The sequence below is a fragment of the Camellia sinensis genome, chromosome 9 (assembly GCF_055761805.1).
Source record: "Camellia sinensis isolate YWXY chromosome 9, ASM5576180v1, whole genome shotgun sequence".
Classification (NCBI taxonomy): Eukaryota; Viridiplantae; Streptophyta; class Magnoliopsida; order Ericales; family Theaceae; genus Camellia; species Camellia sinensis.
Genome location: NC_138969.1, coordinates 61,758,637 through 61,775,534, shown reverse-complemented (window position 1 = coordinate 61,775,534; position 16,898 = coordinate 61,758,637). Strand labels below are relative to the sequence as shown.

Here is a 16,898-nt window from a genome sequence, read left to right as displayed (position 1 = left end):
CTCTGAGATTTGATTCAATTACATCTCACCTCCTGACGTTTTGAAAATTACATTTTCACCCTTGTGGTTAATATTCTCATTTCACAAACTCCTTTGTTATATAAAAGGCAACAACTCTTAATAGAAAAACAGAGGAAATCACATTGAAAAAAAAAGTAAAGCAAAGGAAAGGGAAAAAAAAAAAAAAAAAAAAAAGAGGAAGTAAAACAATGCAAGAAAAGAGAGAGTGCATGAGTTCAATATCTTCATTTCATCTAAATAATTACAATGACAATGGGTTAGTGTAATTTTCCAAACGTCGGGGGTGATATGTATTAAACCCAAATCTCAGGGGTGTAGGTGTAATTTACCCATTAAAATAATATAAGTGAAGGAAAAAAGAAAAAGGTCTGAGGATGCTAATTGGGTTCCGGCAGTTAGTATGAACAACTATAATAGAAGTGAAATCATTTTTCCTTGCATATTCTACGATCTGCAGAAACATTATGATGTCATTGTAAATAAGAAAGCTGCTTACAACATTAGCTCAATTCCTATTGTCTTATTTCAGAACACTGAAAAAAATGACAATTAATAATAAATTAAAAAGCAGCACCTTTTTCAAGTCATATGTTCTTCTCTTGTAGTAATTGAGCATTTGGGATCACAGAAAGCAATCTGATATAAAATCAAAAATACCTAAAGCCAGCATGGGATCTGCAATAAATACTTGAGATCACCCGGGAAGTTTTTTTGGTAACCTACGAAACAAGATGCAAAAATGTATTGGAAGCAAGGTGTCCATAGGCACAAAGACAAAAGGCAAATTTGTTATGTAACAAATTCTTTCTAGATATAAATAAAAGTGAGAAACCTTAGTGGACAAAAATAAGCAAAACGTTCATGTGACCAATTCTTTTTTGCTTATTTTATTATTTTTGGATACAAGTAAGTACACAGTGACAAAAGTGAGGAATCAAAGAGCGAGATTTCAGCTTGCCTTAATATTGTGATTTGTAATGTTAATGATGACAAATTTCCCTTGGAAAGAACCACTAAAGCCATTCTTTTCCCACTATGCTTTAACATAAAAACAATACATGGTAGCCAAATTGTAATAACCCGACTCGCTCATATGCTACTTATACTCTAATTCCTTCATTATCTGTGTGATTATATGTTTGATGTGAAATTTCATGTTTAAATGTGTGAATTAAACCCAAAAATAGAAAGAATTGCCGAAATGTAGGTCGGTCATGGCCTAAACTTTTAGAGACAGGTTTGGGTTGTGACACAAATAGAAAGTATAGCAATTATAGCATTCAATATGCTATCCTTTCGAAATAGAAAGCAAATCTAAACACAAGTTTACCAAATTTGTCATGTATTTGCCTAATCAAGAACAAGAATTGCAATTTAAGATCACAAGAAAAAGAAATAGCATTTAATACACTATCTTTTGAAAAATAGAAAGCAAATCTAAACACAAGTTTATCTCACTGTATTCGCCTAAGAAAGTACAAGAATTGCAAGTTAAGCAAATCTACGCACAAGGTTAAGATTTCTTTATAGATCTACCACATACATCGATTTCATCACCCATTTTCTCACATCGAACTTCAGCCAAGAGACAAGAGAGAGGAGTTCTCATGATACACACAAATTTTCATAGAAAGTGTTCTAGGCCAAGGGTGCAAAATTCTAGGGACCCATGAGATGGTTATACGTGTTAACAAAATCCTATGATAGTGAGAAATTTAGAATAATAAAGCAATGGCTAGATAAGGTAAAAAGTCAACACAATACCAATAAGATTTTACATGCTTCTACCAGATGAGAAGTTCAAAAAACTAAACACTATACATAGCTTTTACCATTAAGTTTCCAAATATTCATGCATAGTATAACTAGGATGTCTTTAAAAAAGGCAGAAAGTAGAAGGATCTTTTTTTTGGTGGGTAAAAGTAGAAGGATGTAAATGTTAAGTTAACAAACAAAAAGAGTTAAAACAAACTGATATGAAGATCAGACAGTGGGGTACCTACCTTATAATTTTCCTCTGGTGAAGGGAATATCAAATAGGGATTGAGTTCTTCTTCAGATGGTTTTGGCAGAGTATCCAGGGCAGTAGTACATTCCTAGATATATGAAAATAGATCAAAAGACATGAGAAAACTTTAAATCAACTGATGAGTAATATATGTGGGCAACAGAGAGGCATGCAGCTGTGCCCACTTCAACCTTAACAAGCTTCTCCTTCTTCTTTTTAATAGGATTTTCATCATCTGCTGCAATCCTTTCCCCAACATGCATATAAGTTTGCATCTATGAGTTACTGTTCCAAAAGACAACAACGAAGTGTAACTAAAAAGATTATTGAAATACCTCAATAAGCCTCTGAAATTATATCATCTGTTAAAAACTAAGAAAAGCATTTCATATCAAATAAATATACTAGTATACATATATGTTACCTTGACAATTTTCGGATCTGCCCAAGGCTGCCTCTTCCGTACATGACCAAATAATTCACCAAGAATATCACAATTAAATGTGTTAATTAGAATAGAGAAAATTACAAGGGAAGTGTAAACAGTTGGATTGCAGGCATCAAGAAAATATGTATATATATGATTTGTTCATATTCAGATTCATCCCCCCTTGTTATCTTTACAATGGGTGCCAATTGGTGAAAGATGATGGCTACTACTACTAGAAGAACAATTCAATCAACATACAAATTCATATAATTTATATACATATGCATACATACACACACACACACTAGCAATGATGCTTTTGGATATCCTCATGCTACCTTCAAAAAATGCTTCTAAGTGCCATCCAGCAGACAAAGCAATGAAGAAAGAACAAAAGGGTCCCCTGGCAACCACTCTCAAAACACACCAGTCATCAAAACCACACACTACGTACCTCCACTTAGACCAGATTTTCAAACAAATAAGCAAATGAAGCAGCACAATACAGTAGAAGGACTGAAATACAACAAAAACACTAGAAAAAAATGTAAATGATAAACAAGGATAAAGGCAGCCATCAAACCCACAATCCTGAGATCAAAATAGAGCAGTAAGTAAAGCTTCGACTCCTTTACCGACTGCTCTTCTTAAACTTTGATTTATTATTCAACTCTATCTCAACAATTTCTCTATGGAAAACCTCTTCATTCCTGTCGAAATCAATGCCCAAATGCATATTTTATATACATATGCATACAAATTCTTTTCTTCATCTTCATAACCTTTTTTTTTTTTTTTAAATCATAAATCATGAATCAATATCATCAAACCATCAAAAAAAAAAAACCCAAAATCACAGTCATTCGTCAGTGGCAATGGGTGGGTCGATTTGGGGTTGGGTTTGTGTGAAGGTATGCGAATGGAAGAAGAAAACCCTAGAGGCTAAAATTAGGGGAACAGATACAAAAAGACAGAGAGAGGGCGAAATAGAGAGGACATACCTGGGGTAATGCTCTAACGGTGGATCGACGGTGGTGCTCATGTGCGATGGCGGTGATGCTTCTGTTCCTGACAGCGATGGAGACAAAAGCGATAGAGATAGCTGGAGGAGGGCAGAGGCGTGAGAGAGAGAGCCACAGAGTGAGAGAGACAGATAGACGCGTGCGGGAGTTAGAGAATCAGCATGTGGAGTGTATTTTTTAAACCCTAGTTTTTTTTCCCGACTAACTTTTTTTAGTCGCCAATAATAAATAAAGGTATTTTTTCGATTAAATACTTTAGTCGCTAATTAATTTCATCAATCCCTTCAAAATTTGAAATCCTTCCTGTAAAACTTTTAGGGGGATGCACCAATAAATCTCAAATTAATAACTTATGCACTGTTTAGTCCTAAAATTTTTTTTATAGACTGAAAGGTCCCATTACAACGTTAATAACATCAGATACAATGTTAATAACATCAGAGTCATGTTACAAACATTGGATTTCAAACATCTAATGTTCATCAAATTTCAATAATGTTTGAAAATATAGGATGAAAAACATCTAATGTTCATCAGATTTCAATAAATTTTGAAATTATAGAATGAAACATCAGATCATTTACATCATTCACATCATGTTGATGTAAAAATGGGACTAAATGGAGCATAAAAAAACTTCTAGGACTAAATGGTTCAACGTTTCAAAAACTAGGACTTATGGGTAAATTTTATTGCAGACTAAAATTTAGTCATTAAAAGCAAAATAATTACCGACTAAATTATTTTTAGTAGCTAAAAATTGTTCATTTAGAGACAAATTTTTTTTTTTGTCACCCAAAACCATATTTTCAATGGCTAAAAATTAATTAGTTGCCAAATGTAAAATAAATACTGATAAAAATTTTTTTAGTAGCCAGAGATTGTACATCTAGGGACCAATTTTTTTTTAAGTCGCCTCAAATCCTTTTTTCAACTACTAAAACTCAATTAGTAGCCAAAAGTAAAATAAATGCCAACTAAATTATTTTTTGTAGCTAAAGTGTGTACCTTCGCTGACCAAATATTTTTTAGTAGCTACAGTATATAACTTTGACGACTAACTCTTTTTTAATCAGCATTTTTAGACGTCAAAAAGTATATTTTCCTATAGTGATAATGGAAATCTAAACTTCAAATTTGCCTTTCGGTGGCCACTCTTTAGCAATTCTGTAACTAAGAAGAAAAAGCACTACAAATATATATATATATATATCATTTCAGTATTTTATAAACTAAAAGGAAGTGGATATGGAACTTAAAAAATGGCTTGGTTTTGCTTTTGTTTTTTGACATAGTATAATCAGCAAAATGGGAGCCAATATGTCGGATTCAGAAAAAAAGATAAAAGTTTAATAATAATAATAAAATATATCATTTCAGTATTTTATAAACTAAAAGGAAGTGGATATGGAACTTAAAAAATGGCTTGGTTTTGCTTTTGTTTTTTGACATAGTATAATCAGCAAAATGGGAGCCAATATGTCGGATTCAGAAAAAAAGATAAAAGTTTAATAATAATAATAAAATATATCATTTCAGTATTTTATAAACTAAAAGGAAGTGGATATGGAACTTAAAAAATGGCTTGGTTTTGCTTTTGTTTTTTGACATAGTATAATCAGCAAAATGGGAGCCAATATGTCGGATTCAGAAAAAAAGATAAAAGTTTAATAATAATAATAAAAAAAACCCTTTATTGGGAAGTGGTTGTTTGTGGGGAAAAAAAAATTAAGCACTCTTTGGAGAATCTTTGTAAGGATTTATATCATGGTAGGTCTTGTTTGGAACAATTTTTTTTTAGTTTTTTAGTTAAAATATGATATAAAAAAATTAGTATATTTGTGAGGATTTTTTAATTTTTTATGAAAATATGTACAAAAAGTAAAGAGAAAAGAGAATTTTTAATCTTTTAATATAAGTTATTAGGTTTTAAATTTTTTTTAGTAACTTTTTACCTTTTAAATTAAAAAATAATATTGCCAAACCTGGGCTAAGTATAATAAGAAGAATGACTGAGGTTAAGTGGGTTTTAGGTAAAAAGAAGGAAATTAAAAAATAGCACTTATATTAGGAGCCTTGAAAATGGGAAGCAATGTTGCCCAAATCTTGAAGGCCATACATTCATAATCCATTATTTTTTTTAGGATAAATTATAAATACACTCCTTAAAATTTGATTAAAATATAAATCGCTCTCTGTGATTTTGAAAATTATATTACACTCCTGACAGTTCTAATTTTATAACAAGTAGCCTATTTTATTAATATATCATCAAATCAATTAACAGTTTTTAATAATGTTAAAAATATGTTTTAATTAATAATTTAGGTAATTTTATTATTGTATAGGAAAGCAATTATAAATTTCATTTTTTTAGTTAATTCTGTCAAATAAAAAATTCTAATAAGGGAGTATTTGTAATTTTTCAAACCACAGGGAGTAGTCTATATTTTCAGCAAATCTCAAGGGGAGTATTTGTAATTTATCATTTTTTTTTTAATTGAATATTCTTTGGTATTACTTTGAACATGAGTAATCTTTTTTTTCCCTTTTTTTATTGTACTTTTTTTAATTTAATATGTTAGATATTTCATATACTTCATTAGATAAACAAATAAAATTTTAACTGTCCATGATTCAAAAAAGGTTGACATTGATACAATGTTCATCTGATTAGGGAGACAACATCAGAGTCAACAGTTTCACTTTCTTTACTACCGCCAAAAGAATTGTTGAACCAAATCAATTCATGAGAGCAGGCTTATATCACAGGTGGCTTCCTCATCAATAAACACCTTTTCTTCACTCATTGCTTGTCTATATTTCATAATTAATAATCATTTTGTACGCTCCTCACCAGAAAAATTACATGAATTGACTTCAATTCTTTAATAGATGTGTGCAAAACTTGCTTAAAGGAAAGACTGTTGCTGCATTGTAGCAGGTCAAAATGGAACTGCTCATGCTACAATTGCATTAGTTTCTTGCTACCAAGTACCTCTTCTGTTTTTGGGTATTCTTAAACATATCATGCGCAATAATCAAGAATATAACAAAGCTATCAAATGTACATCTGCTCCCCTACCATGACACAAAGGCTTCAAAATTTAGGTGGCTGGCAAGGAAGTACCAAAGTAAAAATCTCAAATTTTTTTGCACCTTTTGTCATTATATTGTATTGCTGGACAATGATATGATCCTAAAAAGACTTTCATTTTTCTTGAAAGCAGCGCTATCTACTTTTGTGGTTCTACATCAAAAAAATCCAACCATCATTGAGGTTCTCCAAGAGACAGGCAAGGCATATTAATAATCTTTAGTATAATTTTTATTTTCCCCCTTAAATTAATGGTTATTTATTATCCATTTTACATAAGGCTTCATCCAATCCTAAACTGTAAGAGGGGCTAATTTGAGCCCACTAAATTATTTAGGCCCAATAGCCCAAGATTAGTGAGCCCGAATTTATCGCAAGTCCAAGAATCAGTGGGCCCAGATTTATCGCCATCAAACGGATTGAATCGCTCTAAGCCTCGAAAGGGTTCGGATCCACGAACCTAGAGACTTACTCGAGCCCGGACTCGAAAGGGTATTAAGCAAGCCTAGAGATCCGAGGCACTCGGACTCGAAAGGATTCGGATCCACGAATCTAGAGATCCGAAGTACTTGGCTTCGAACGGATTCAGACGCAATCTAGAAGTCGCTCCGTTAATGAGTCCCAGAACACTTGCGGGCTCGGAGTTTTCCGGGATTTACGCACCAGAACCATGGGCGTAATGGAGTTCGAACAAAGGACCCGATCCCGAGGACGGTGAGTGGAGATAAATTCACTCTTCGGTTAAACTAGCCTATACCCGGGTCGAGGTGGCACGATCCCGGGGGGTCCATGAGACTCGGCAATATTTTGCGGTAGGACGTCCTCTGGGACTACCCCTGACCCTTTGGGATGATTGGGGATCATTGGTTAGGTGTGGCTAAGAAGAAGGGTTCGCCGAGGGACTGATCTCCTCTTCGGGGTTTTCTCATCCTCGGAGAAGTCACCTCCTCGGAGAAGTCACCTCCTCGGACAAGGTGGTTAGAGAGAATATCCCCCATGTGCCTTGCACATGGGCTCCATCCTACATCATGAGGTGCCTATAAATAACACCCACCCATAGCTTTACAAGGCATGGATTTTGGAGATTTTTAACTCTTGGGAAAGAACTAATTTCCCTTCTCCATTATCAACCTTGAGAGTGAAAGTGGGAGATCAATGGGAGAGCCTTGCCATTATTCTATTCCTTGATGGAGATAAGAGATTGGGGGAAGAAGAAGGAATAGAATAATGGCAAGGCTCTCCCATTGATCTCCCACTTTCACTCTCAAGGTTGATAATGGAGAAGGGAAATTAGTTCTTTCCCAAGAGTTAAAAATCTCCAAAATCCATGCCTTGTAAAGCTATGGGTGGGTGCTATTTATAGGCACCTCATGATGTAGGATGGAGCCCATGTGCAAGGCACATGGGGGATATTCTCTCTAACCACCTTGTCCGAGGAGGTGACCTCTCCGAGGAGGTGACTTCTCCGAGGATGAGAAAACCCCGAAGAGGAGATCAGTCCCTCGGCGAACCCTTCTTCTTAGCCACACCTAACCAATGATCCCCAATCATCCCAAAGGGTCAGGGGTAGTCCCAGAGGACGTCCTGCCGCAAAATATTGCCGAGTCTCATGGACCCCCCGGGGTCGTGCCACCTCGACCCGGGTATAGGCTAGTTTAACCGAAGAGTGAATTTATCTCCACTCACCGTCCTCGGGATCGGGTCCTTTGTTCGAACTCCATTACGCCCATGGTTCTGGTGCGTAGATCCCGGAAAGCTCCGAGCCCGCAAGTGTTCTGGGACTCATTAACGGAGCGACTTCTAGATTGCGTCTGAATCCGTTCGAAGCCAAGTACTTCGGATCTCTAGATTCGTGGATCCGAATCCTTTCGAGTCCGAGTGCCTCGGATCTCTAGGCTTGCTTAATACCCTTTCGAGTCCGGGCTCGAGTAAGTCTCTAGGTTCGTGGATCCGAACCCTTTCGAGACTTAGAGCGATTCAATCCGTTTGATGGCGATAAATCTGGGCCCACCGATTCTTGGACTTGCGATAAATTCGGGCCCACTAATCTTGGGCTATTGGGCCTAAATAATTTAGTGGGCTCAAATTAGCCCCTCTTACATTTGCCCCTTGCGTGTATGAGAAATTTTAAATTTCTCAGACATGCATACTGTCATTTCTTCGACCCTGTTTCGCATCACGTTCCCCAAAAAAAAAACATTTTGTCATGACAGAGCCTATGGATAAAGTTGATGACGCACTTCAATTTACAGAAAAAATTGACAAGCAAAAAATTTATTTTTTTGTACTTTTTTTTTTTTTTTTTTTTTACAGAACTTCTCAATATATATATATATATATTTTTCACTCCAAGCTAAAAATAAAGCACACCCACCATCAATTTTTTATTTTAGAAGGATAAGGCCCATTATTTGTATATATATATCCTTAGGTCATTTGAGTAACCTATCAGGGTCACACCTTTTTCTTATTTAAGGATGAGGACAAAACCTAATCAATGTAGCCTCTATTTTCTTCTTTGTTACACAACGGCGCTCTGTTTCTCTACATAGAGAGACGCAGCTATTTTATTCTTCTTCAAGCAGCTTTCCTTCTTCTTCTTCAAGCAGCTCTGCCTCGGGTTTGCTCACTGCCGACTGCTGCAACTCTGCTGCCGACCCACTGTCTTCAACTGTGATCTGGCCAACGCTGACCACGTCGCCCTTTCAACGCGGCGTCGGTCTGCCCAGCTACCCCGTCACTTGCACACCGTCTGCTGCCGCTGTCAACCACAGCCTAGGGACGCAGTGACTCAGCCATATCCGTCGTGGCCTTGCTTGTGTTGACCCTACACATGCTGCTCGCGTCTTGCGCTGCTGATTTACTCAACTGAGCGCTGTCAGCTCGCGCGTGCCTTGTTCGCACCGCGGCTTTGCCTTGCTCCTCCACTCCAAGCACTGTCATCACTCGACGCCGTCGTCACTGCTGCGTCTCTGCCCTCCATCGTGTCGTTGCGGACCTGTCCTGGTTGTTCTTGGACCCAAGCTAGCTCTTCATTTTGACGAGCTTTGGTCTTCATTTGAGAAACTTCATTCTTCTTTATCACTTCGGATCTCTTTAACTGGCTCTGATTATGTACATCTTGAAACCCTTACTTGAGATTTGGCACTTTTATTGATGGACTGGATATAGATAAATCTTCAAAACTGGGCTGTTGAATTTCACTGTTGATTTTGCAAGATAAAAACACACCATGACATTGCACACCTCCTGATATTTATAACTTGAGCCCGTGGCTTGATAATTTTGATACAAATAGAACTATTGAAAAATATTGAGCATTCACCGGTTGTCTCATGTGAATTTATTCATCGTCATCCTCATGAATATTGGAATAGTTACTGTTGAACTCTTATTGCTAAATCTTGAACTCATGTTGACAAATCTAACATTAATAGAATATTTGATGCTTGCATTGAAATATTGATGTCCAGGGTAGAGATGTGATAGGAATGATGTCATGCTTGATGCCTTGCGCCAAGACCAAACTAGCCTACCATCGGCCTCTCTTTGCTGAAACTCTTCCTTCGGCTTCGACGGTCCAATGCAAACCACACACGTTCGCCCTCTCAACGCAACGTGTGTGGTTGCTGACTCTTCTGTGGTACCAGCGTTGCTTCCGGCTTCAACTTGTCTGACGCCGACCACGCACGTTCGCCCACTCAACGCAACGTGTGTGGTCTTGCCAAGCCTAGCTCAGTCCTGTTGATTGTAGTCTATAAAACCTTTCTGATTTCAACTTGAATTTCCAACATCGGCTTCGGACTTCACCCCTCTAACAGTCCCAAATTTGTGAGTATGAAATTCGGCTCCCTCTTCCTCTCGTTGAATAATAAAGATGATATATTGTTGTTTGTTTAACTTGTGGATGCTTGGGAAAATACATAGCTGATGCCAAAATTTTGTGTGACTGTTGTAGTTTTACGTCGGGTTGAGAGGAACCAGCCCGGAGAGACAAAAACTTGATTGTTGCATTTTCATGAACTTGCTCACAGTAATAAAATTGTTGTAGCTTAAATAGATAATTATTATTTGTTGATGTTGCCCCATTCTGATAATGCCTGAATCATGATCTGAAATTGATATTGTTTGTCTCAGTTGTCGGTTTTGCTATTTCAGGCAAATGAATTCTTGATTGAAATCCACGACCTCAGGGCCCTTGGAACCTGCACTAATGAGAGCAAGGGCTGTTCCTCGGAAGTCCGAACAGAAGCAAGACTGTCCCTCGGGAGTCCGAAGGTAGCACACACCCTACTTTGGCAAGAAAGATTCCTCTGGAAGATAACCGAGTCTACCAAGCTTGCACCAACAGAAATAAAGATTGTCTCCCAGAAGTCCGAGCAGAAGCAAGGCTGTCCCTCTGAAGTTCGAGCAGAAACAAGGCTCTCCCTCAGAAGTCCGAGCAGAAACAAGGCTGTCCCTCGGAAGTCCGAGTGGATGTGCACTTCTACTTTGGCAGCTAATGGAAGCAAAGGCTGTCCCTTGGGAGTTCGGGTAAGAGTCCACTCTACTTTGAAAAGAAAGATCCTTGGAGCTCGTATTGATGAAATCAAGGGCTGTTCTTCGGACCCGCACTAATGAGAGCAAGAGTTGTCCCTCGGAAGGCTCTCCCTCAGAAGTCCGAGCAGAAACAAGGCTGTCTCTCGGAAGTCCGAGTGGATGCGCACTCTCTACTTCAGCAAGAAAGACCCTCAAAGCTTGCATTGATGGAAGCCATGGCTGCTCTTCGGAGGTCCGAGTAGAAGTATACTTCTACTGTGTCAAGAAAACTCCCTTCAGGTTGGTAACTGAGTCTACCATTCCTTTTTCTTCTTTGAGGGGCAACAAAAATTAAAAACTGTTTCAAGCAACATAACACAATGAAGATATACAATGTAGAGAAAATAAATTTTAATGGAGATACATAATATGGAGGAAATAAATTTCTTCATAACATAAGAAAGATAGAACTTCATGGACAATGCAGTAAATGCAAACTGTAAATGTCATAGGTAGACTTCTTTTACAGAATGTTGACATTTGCCCCTAGAGTTGCAAGATCATTTGGAAAGCTTTCACCAGCTGCTCGGGTTGTGGTCGTCATATACCATCATAGCCATGTCTTTGGATCTTTCTGTACAGACTGATATCCCATCCCCGCAGATTTTTTCATGAATCTGTTGTAGTCGGAAGCTTGCTTCTTGTTGGCCAACACACCGGGCTAGGAATCTGGTACCTCCTCAGAAGTAAAGTTCACCTTGAATAATTGTGAATTGGGCAAGCTTGGCCATAGTCAGTTTTCAAACTTTGCTTCTGAGTTGTTCGAGGACTTCTCCTCTCCAGTCCTCCGGAAGGTCTTTGTCTTCGGGTATTATTGAAGGTTCTGTTCTCTTCTTGATAACAATTGTTGCCTCTTCCTCTGGAATGTCAACTCTTGCCCCTAATGTTGCGAGGGCATCTGAAAACTTGTTGTCGGAACGAGGCACATGCTCTATTTCGACCTTCTGAAATTTGTCAAGAAGCCTTTGGACTGTTGTTCGATATGTGGCCAAGGCAGGCTCCTTTAAGACGAACTGTCCTGAAACTTGCTTCACTATCAACTTTGAGTCCCCTTGAATCCGAATCTTCTTGCCACCTTCCCGGTTATAGTAGGTCTGCTGATGAGGTATCGGATTGGATCACTCATAGTAACAATCTGAATCTGATGTGCTAAGAAGTAATGTCTGAGCTTTTGGGCGGTGAATACCAAAGTTGAGCAATGTCTCTCTATCGGAGTATATCGGACTTCTGCTCCTCGAATCTTCCGGCCGATGTAATACACCGGGCGTTCTGCTTCATCTATATCTTGGACCAATAATGCCCCTATGGACTTGGGGGTTGAAGTTAGGTACAATATTAGAGGGACCCCGGGCTGCGGGGCTATCATGGTTTGAGGTGAGGTTAAGGCCGCCTTGATTCTCTCAAAGGCCTTTTGGTGCTCTTGGTTCCACGCGAACTTGGCATCTCCTTTTAACAAAGAGCCGAAAGGCGCAGAGATCTCTGCCAGTGCTGGGATAAACCTCCGAATACAAGACACCTTCCCGAGGAACTTCTTTAACTCCTTCTGAGAATGCGGGGGAGGCATTGCTCTGATAGATTTGACCTTGTCTTCATCTGCCTCGATACCATGCCTATGTACAAGAAACCCGAGGAACTTCCCGGCCGTTACCCCGAAAACACATTTGAGAGGATTCATCCTCATTTTGAATTTCTGGCACCTCTTAAATACCTTCTCAAGGTCTCGGAGATGGTCTTCTTCTTTCTTGGATTTCACCACTAGATCATCAACATAATCTTCCATCTCATGATGGATCATGTCATGAAAGATTGCAGTCATAGCCCTTTGGTAAGTTGCACCGGCATTCTTGAGTCCGAAAGGCATGACTGTATAGAAGAAGTTTCCGAGAGGTGTTCTAAAAGCGGTCTTTTCTGCGTCCTCTTCAGCCATCTTAATCTGATTGTATCCACTGAATCCATCAATGAATGAGAACATCTGGTGTCCCGAGGTAGTATCCACGAGGGTGTCGATGTGAGGAAGAGGGAATTCATCCTTCGGGCAAGATTTGTTCAAATCTCGAAAGTCTATACATACTCTGATTTGGCCATTCTTCTTCTTTACTGGCACGATGTTTGCTAACCACGTGGGGTACTGTATTGGCCGAATGAAACCAGCCTGTTGAAGTTTTTCAATCTCCTCCTTAATCTTCTCTTCGAGATCTGGATGATATTTTCGAGCAGCTTGCTTAATTGGCTTGGAGTTTGGGAACACATCAAGATAGTGGGAGACTAGGTCAGGATCTAGTCCGGGCATTTCCTTATATGACCAAGCAAACACATCTGAGTATCGGCTTATCAACTTTAACAACTGTTCCCGCTTTTCTGGGCTAAGGCTCGAACTTACGAATACCGGCCTCGGTGCATCTTGTCCATCACTCAGATCTATTTCGATAAGTTGTTCGGGCTGAGGCTTCGGCCCATCTTGCATACATTCTGGAGCCACTTCAGGCTTTATTACTATATCATTGTCAGGAGGCTCTTCTTTTGACTCGGAGTCGGTGACTGAAGAAACCGACTCCCCGCACCTTCATAAATAATACACCATCTTGCCTCCTTCTCGAACTTTCATCACCTTCTGAGGAATAGGCGGACTTTCTGGTCTAGACATCGTCCGCTTACTTGATTCTGTCATCGGCTCCTTGTCATCTTTGATATCCTCCCAACGAGGAATTTTGACCCCTCGAGGCTTAGAGGTGGTGGGAACTTCTTCGACAGCCAGTTCGGTGAAGTAGATGGCATCAGAATAATGAGCTTCATGGATCTCGAACGGCCTTTCTGTAGCCTGAATTGTCACCGTCTTCTCTCCCCATTTAGCCTTAACACACTGATGATAACTTGATGGTACAGCCCCATATCTATGCATCCAGGTCCTCCCTAGAATGATGTGATAATTTGCTTCAGAATCGATAATATGGAACTTGGTGGCCGAGCGAATTTCTCCAACGGCTAAATCAACTGTTACGCATCCGATAGTAACTCTCCTTTCTCCACCGAAGCCAGTGATGACTATCGGCTGCTTCACAATGCGTTCTTCAGAGATTCCGGCTTTTTCTAGAGTAGCGCGAGTCATAATGTTGATAGAGGCTCCACTATCTAGAAAGGCCCTTTTGAACTCAACCCCGTTAATAAAAACAGTCACATAAAGCGGGCGATTGTGAGAAAAAGGATACTTTCGATCAGCCTCGGAGAAAGTAATGGCACTAGATTGCTCTTTTGCCTTCCTCGGGATAGACCCCTCAGTCGACATGCATTCCTCATGGTGTGCCTCGGCTATATTAATGATAGACTTGGTGATTTCCGTTCTTGCCTCCCTAGAAAGTCCAAGCTGGTCAAAGAACTGCTTGAACTTTACACAGTCTTGCAGGGTTTTGGCATAGTGATCCGGATCTTTTTCCACTCTTGGAGGCTCGTAGTTAACCATCTCCTCGGTCTCCTCAAAATAAGATGCCACATAAACATGGTGTCCTCCTCTTCCATAGTATTCTTCTCCTCCTTCTGGATCAAAGGGATCTTTGCCATGAGTCATAAACAAAACAAGGCATCATATAATAAATAAACAAAGACTCTTAATAGTCAAGATCATAAAGTATTAAATGAACATTTTCTTTTTCTTAATGATTTCATTAAGAAGATAAATACAAGTGGCCCTCAATTAAAATTTCCAATTTACATATGTGGGAATGAATTCTTATAAACTACAATGGAGGGCCCGTGATTGATGAAGCTACTCTTGGGAAGCATTTCAAAGAGAATTATATTTGAAATTGTTAGGTTTTTATTCTTGGCAATCTCGTTTGACAAAACTCCTTTCAGTTGTACTTGTTTTCGCACTTTTGATTTCAGTGAGGCTATGAGTTTTTAGATGCGAATCCAACTCGAATTGTGACTTGCAGAGAAGTTTTGTGATGTCAATTTTTTCAAGATTGCTACTTCGCTGATTATGATGGGGATCGAGCTGCCCGGTCAGCTCGCGGGGGTCCAGGGGGCAGCGTCCCTTGGCGGGTCCGGGGCAGCGCCCCTAAAGCAAAATGCAAAATTGCATTCGAAGTTGCATGTCCGCCCTTGCTCGCTCGAGCAAAGGAGTTCTCGCTCAAGCGAAGGAGTTCTTGCTCGAGCAAAGGCTGCGTCCGTATAAAAACCTGAAAGAGATGATTTTACGCTTGAGCGCAGGGTGTTTGGCTCGAGCGGAGCCACTTATGGAAAACACGCGTTTTTTGTTCCTCGCTCGCTCTAGCAAGCATCGCGATTCAGATTTCTATAAGTACGTGTTTATGTCAGATTATAGGATTACTCCTCCAGATCTTCTTCTTGGATATTAAGATTTATATCTGGGGATATCTTGGTAGTTTTCTTTGATGTTTTGATTGAGTATTCAACTCATGGTTTAAAGAGTATACATCAAAGGATTGTTTTTTTGTTCTACACAAAAGAGAGAGTTGTTCTTCGGTGGATTCTGAAGAATTCGAGCCTGAAGCTTTGGTGGATTCTGGAGTGGCTCATTGTCAAGACAATTCCGAGGTGAAGACGGGGTTCGAAGAGGTACATAGGGGTTGGTTCAATTCGGGCATGGATTCGCTAGGTAATTGAGAGTATACCTGTGTAATTCCTTTATATTTTCTTAGTAGATTATTTTGTGGCTGTTGCCCGTGGTTTTTTTTATCACAATTGGAGGTGCTCCAATTGTAGTTTTTTCACGTAAAATCGTTGTGTCGATTTGTCTTGATTGTTTGATTGGGATTGTTGTTTACTGTTTAAAATTGATACATAATCACAAATCAACATCTAGGGGATTTCTAGATTTTTCAATTGGTATCAGAGCAGGTCGTTCAATTTTTTTTAAAAAAATTCTTTTAGAACGAGATCTTGTTTGATTTGTGATAATAGATTCAATACGTGAGGGAAATTCTATGGTTCGACCACCCTTACTTGACGGATCCAATTATTCTTTTTGGAAAGCTCGGATGAGATCGTTTTTGAAATCTATTGATGAAAAAGTTTGGCAATCTGTCATGAATGGGTGGACCGAACCAATAATTACCGTTGATGGAGTAACTTTCCCCAAACCAATTGATAAGTGGGACACAATTGATTACCAAAATAGTAGCTGGAATAGTAAAGCTATCAATTCTCTCTTTTGCGCTATCACACCTGAAGAGTTTAGTCGTATTTGCAGTTGTGAAGTCGCAAAAGAGGCTTGGGATATCTTACAAACTATTCATGAGGACACTCCTTCTGTTAAACGCTCAAAACTTCAAAGGCTCACGACTAGTTTCGAAAACCTTTCAATGAAAGATAGTGGGACCGTTGATGAATTTTATGCGAAGTTGAGTGACATTGTAAATTCCAGCTTCAATTTAGGTGAAAAAATACCAGAATCCAAAGTTGTGGGAAAAATTTTGAGATCCTTGCCCGATCGGTTCCAACCAAAAGTTACGGTTATTGAAGAGGCTCAAGATGTTGACAACCTCAAGCTGGATCACTTGGTTGGAAATCTCCAAACTTATGAAGCACATAGGAATAGGAAGTTGGACACTAAGTCTAGACGGGTTCCCATTGAAGGGAAAGGGAACCGCAACGTCAAGACACCACCCAAGAACTGCAATTCTCACAACTTTTTTCATACTAAAGTAGTTTGGGTGAGAAAACTTGACTTGTGTTAATTTGTTTATTCTTTTTAGTTTTTGGGATTTTGTATGTTTTTTTTTT

The 16,898-nt window shown here is 38.9% G+C and overlaps 1 long non-coding RNA gene across 6 annotated transcripts; it reads right to left on the bottom strand.

Moving 5' to 3' along the window:
- Window positions 1-435: 435 nt before the first annotated feature.
- LOC114321345 (uncharacterized) lies at window positions 436-3,680 on the bottom strand. Of its 6 annotated transcripts, none has more exons than XR_014339745.1 (6): window positions 3,461-3,680; window positions 2,454-2,480; window positions 2,221-2,314; window positions 2,025-2,117; window positions 596-740; window positions 436-472 (listed from the first exon to the last, which is right to left on the bottom strand). It is a non-coding gene; the product is annotated as an uncharacterized LOC114321345 (long non-coding RNA). The 6 variants fall into 6 exon arrangements; XR_014339748.1 differs by having other exon boundaries at window positions 596-696; window positions 2,454-2,486; window positions 3,461-3,666; XR_014339746.1 differs by having other exon boundaries at window positions 2,454-2,486; window positions 3,461-3,601.
- Between the last annotated feature and the right edge of the window lie 13,218 nt (window positions 3,681-16,898).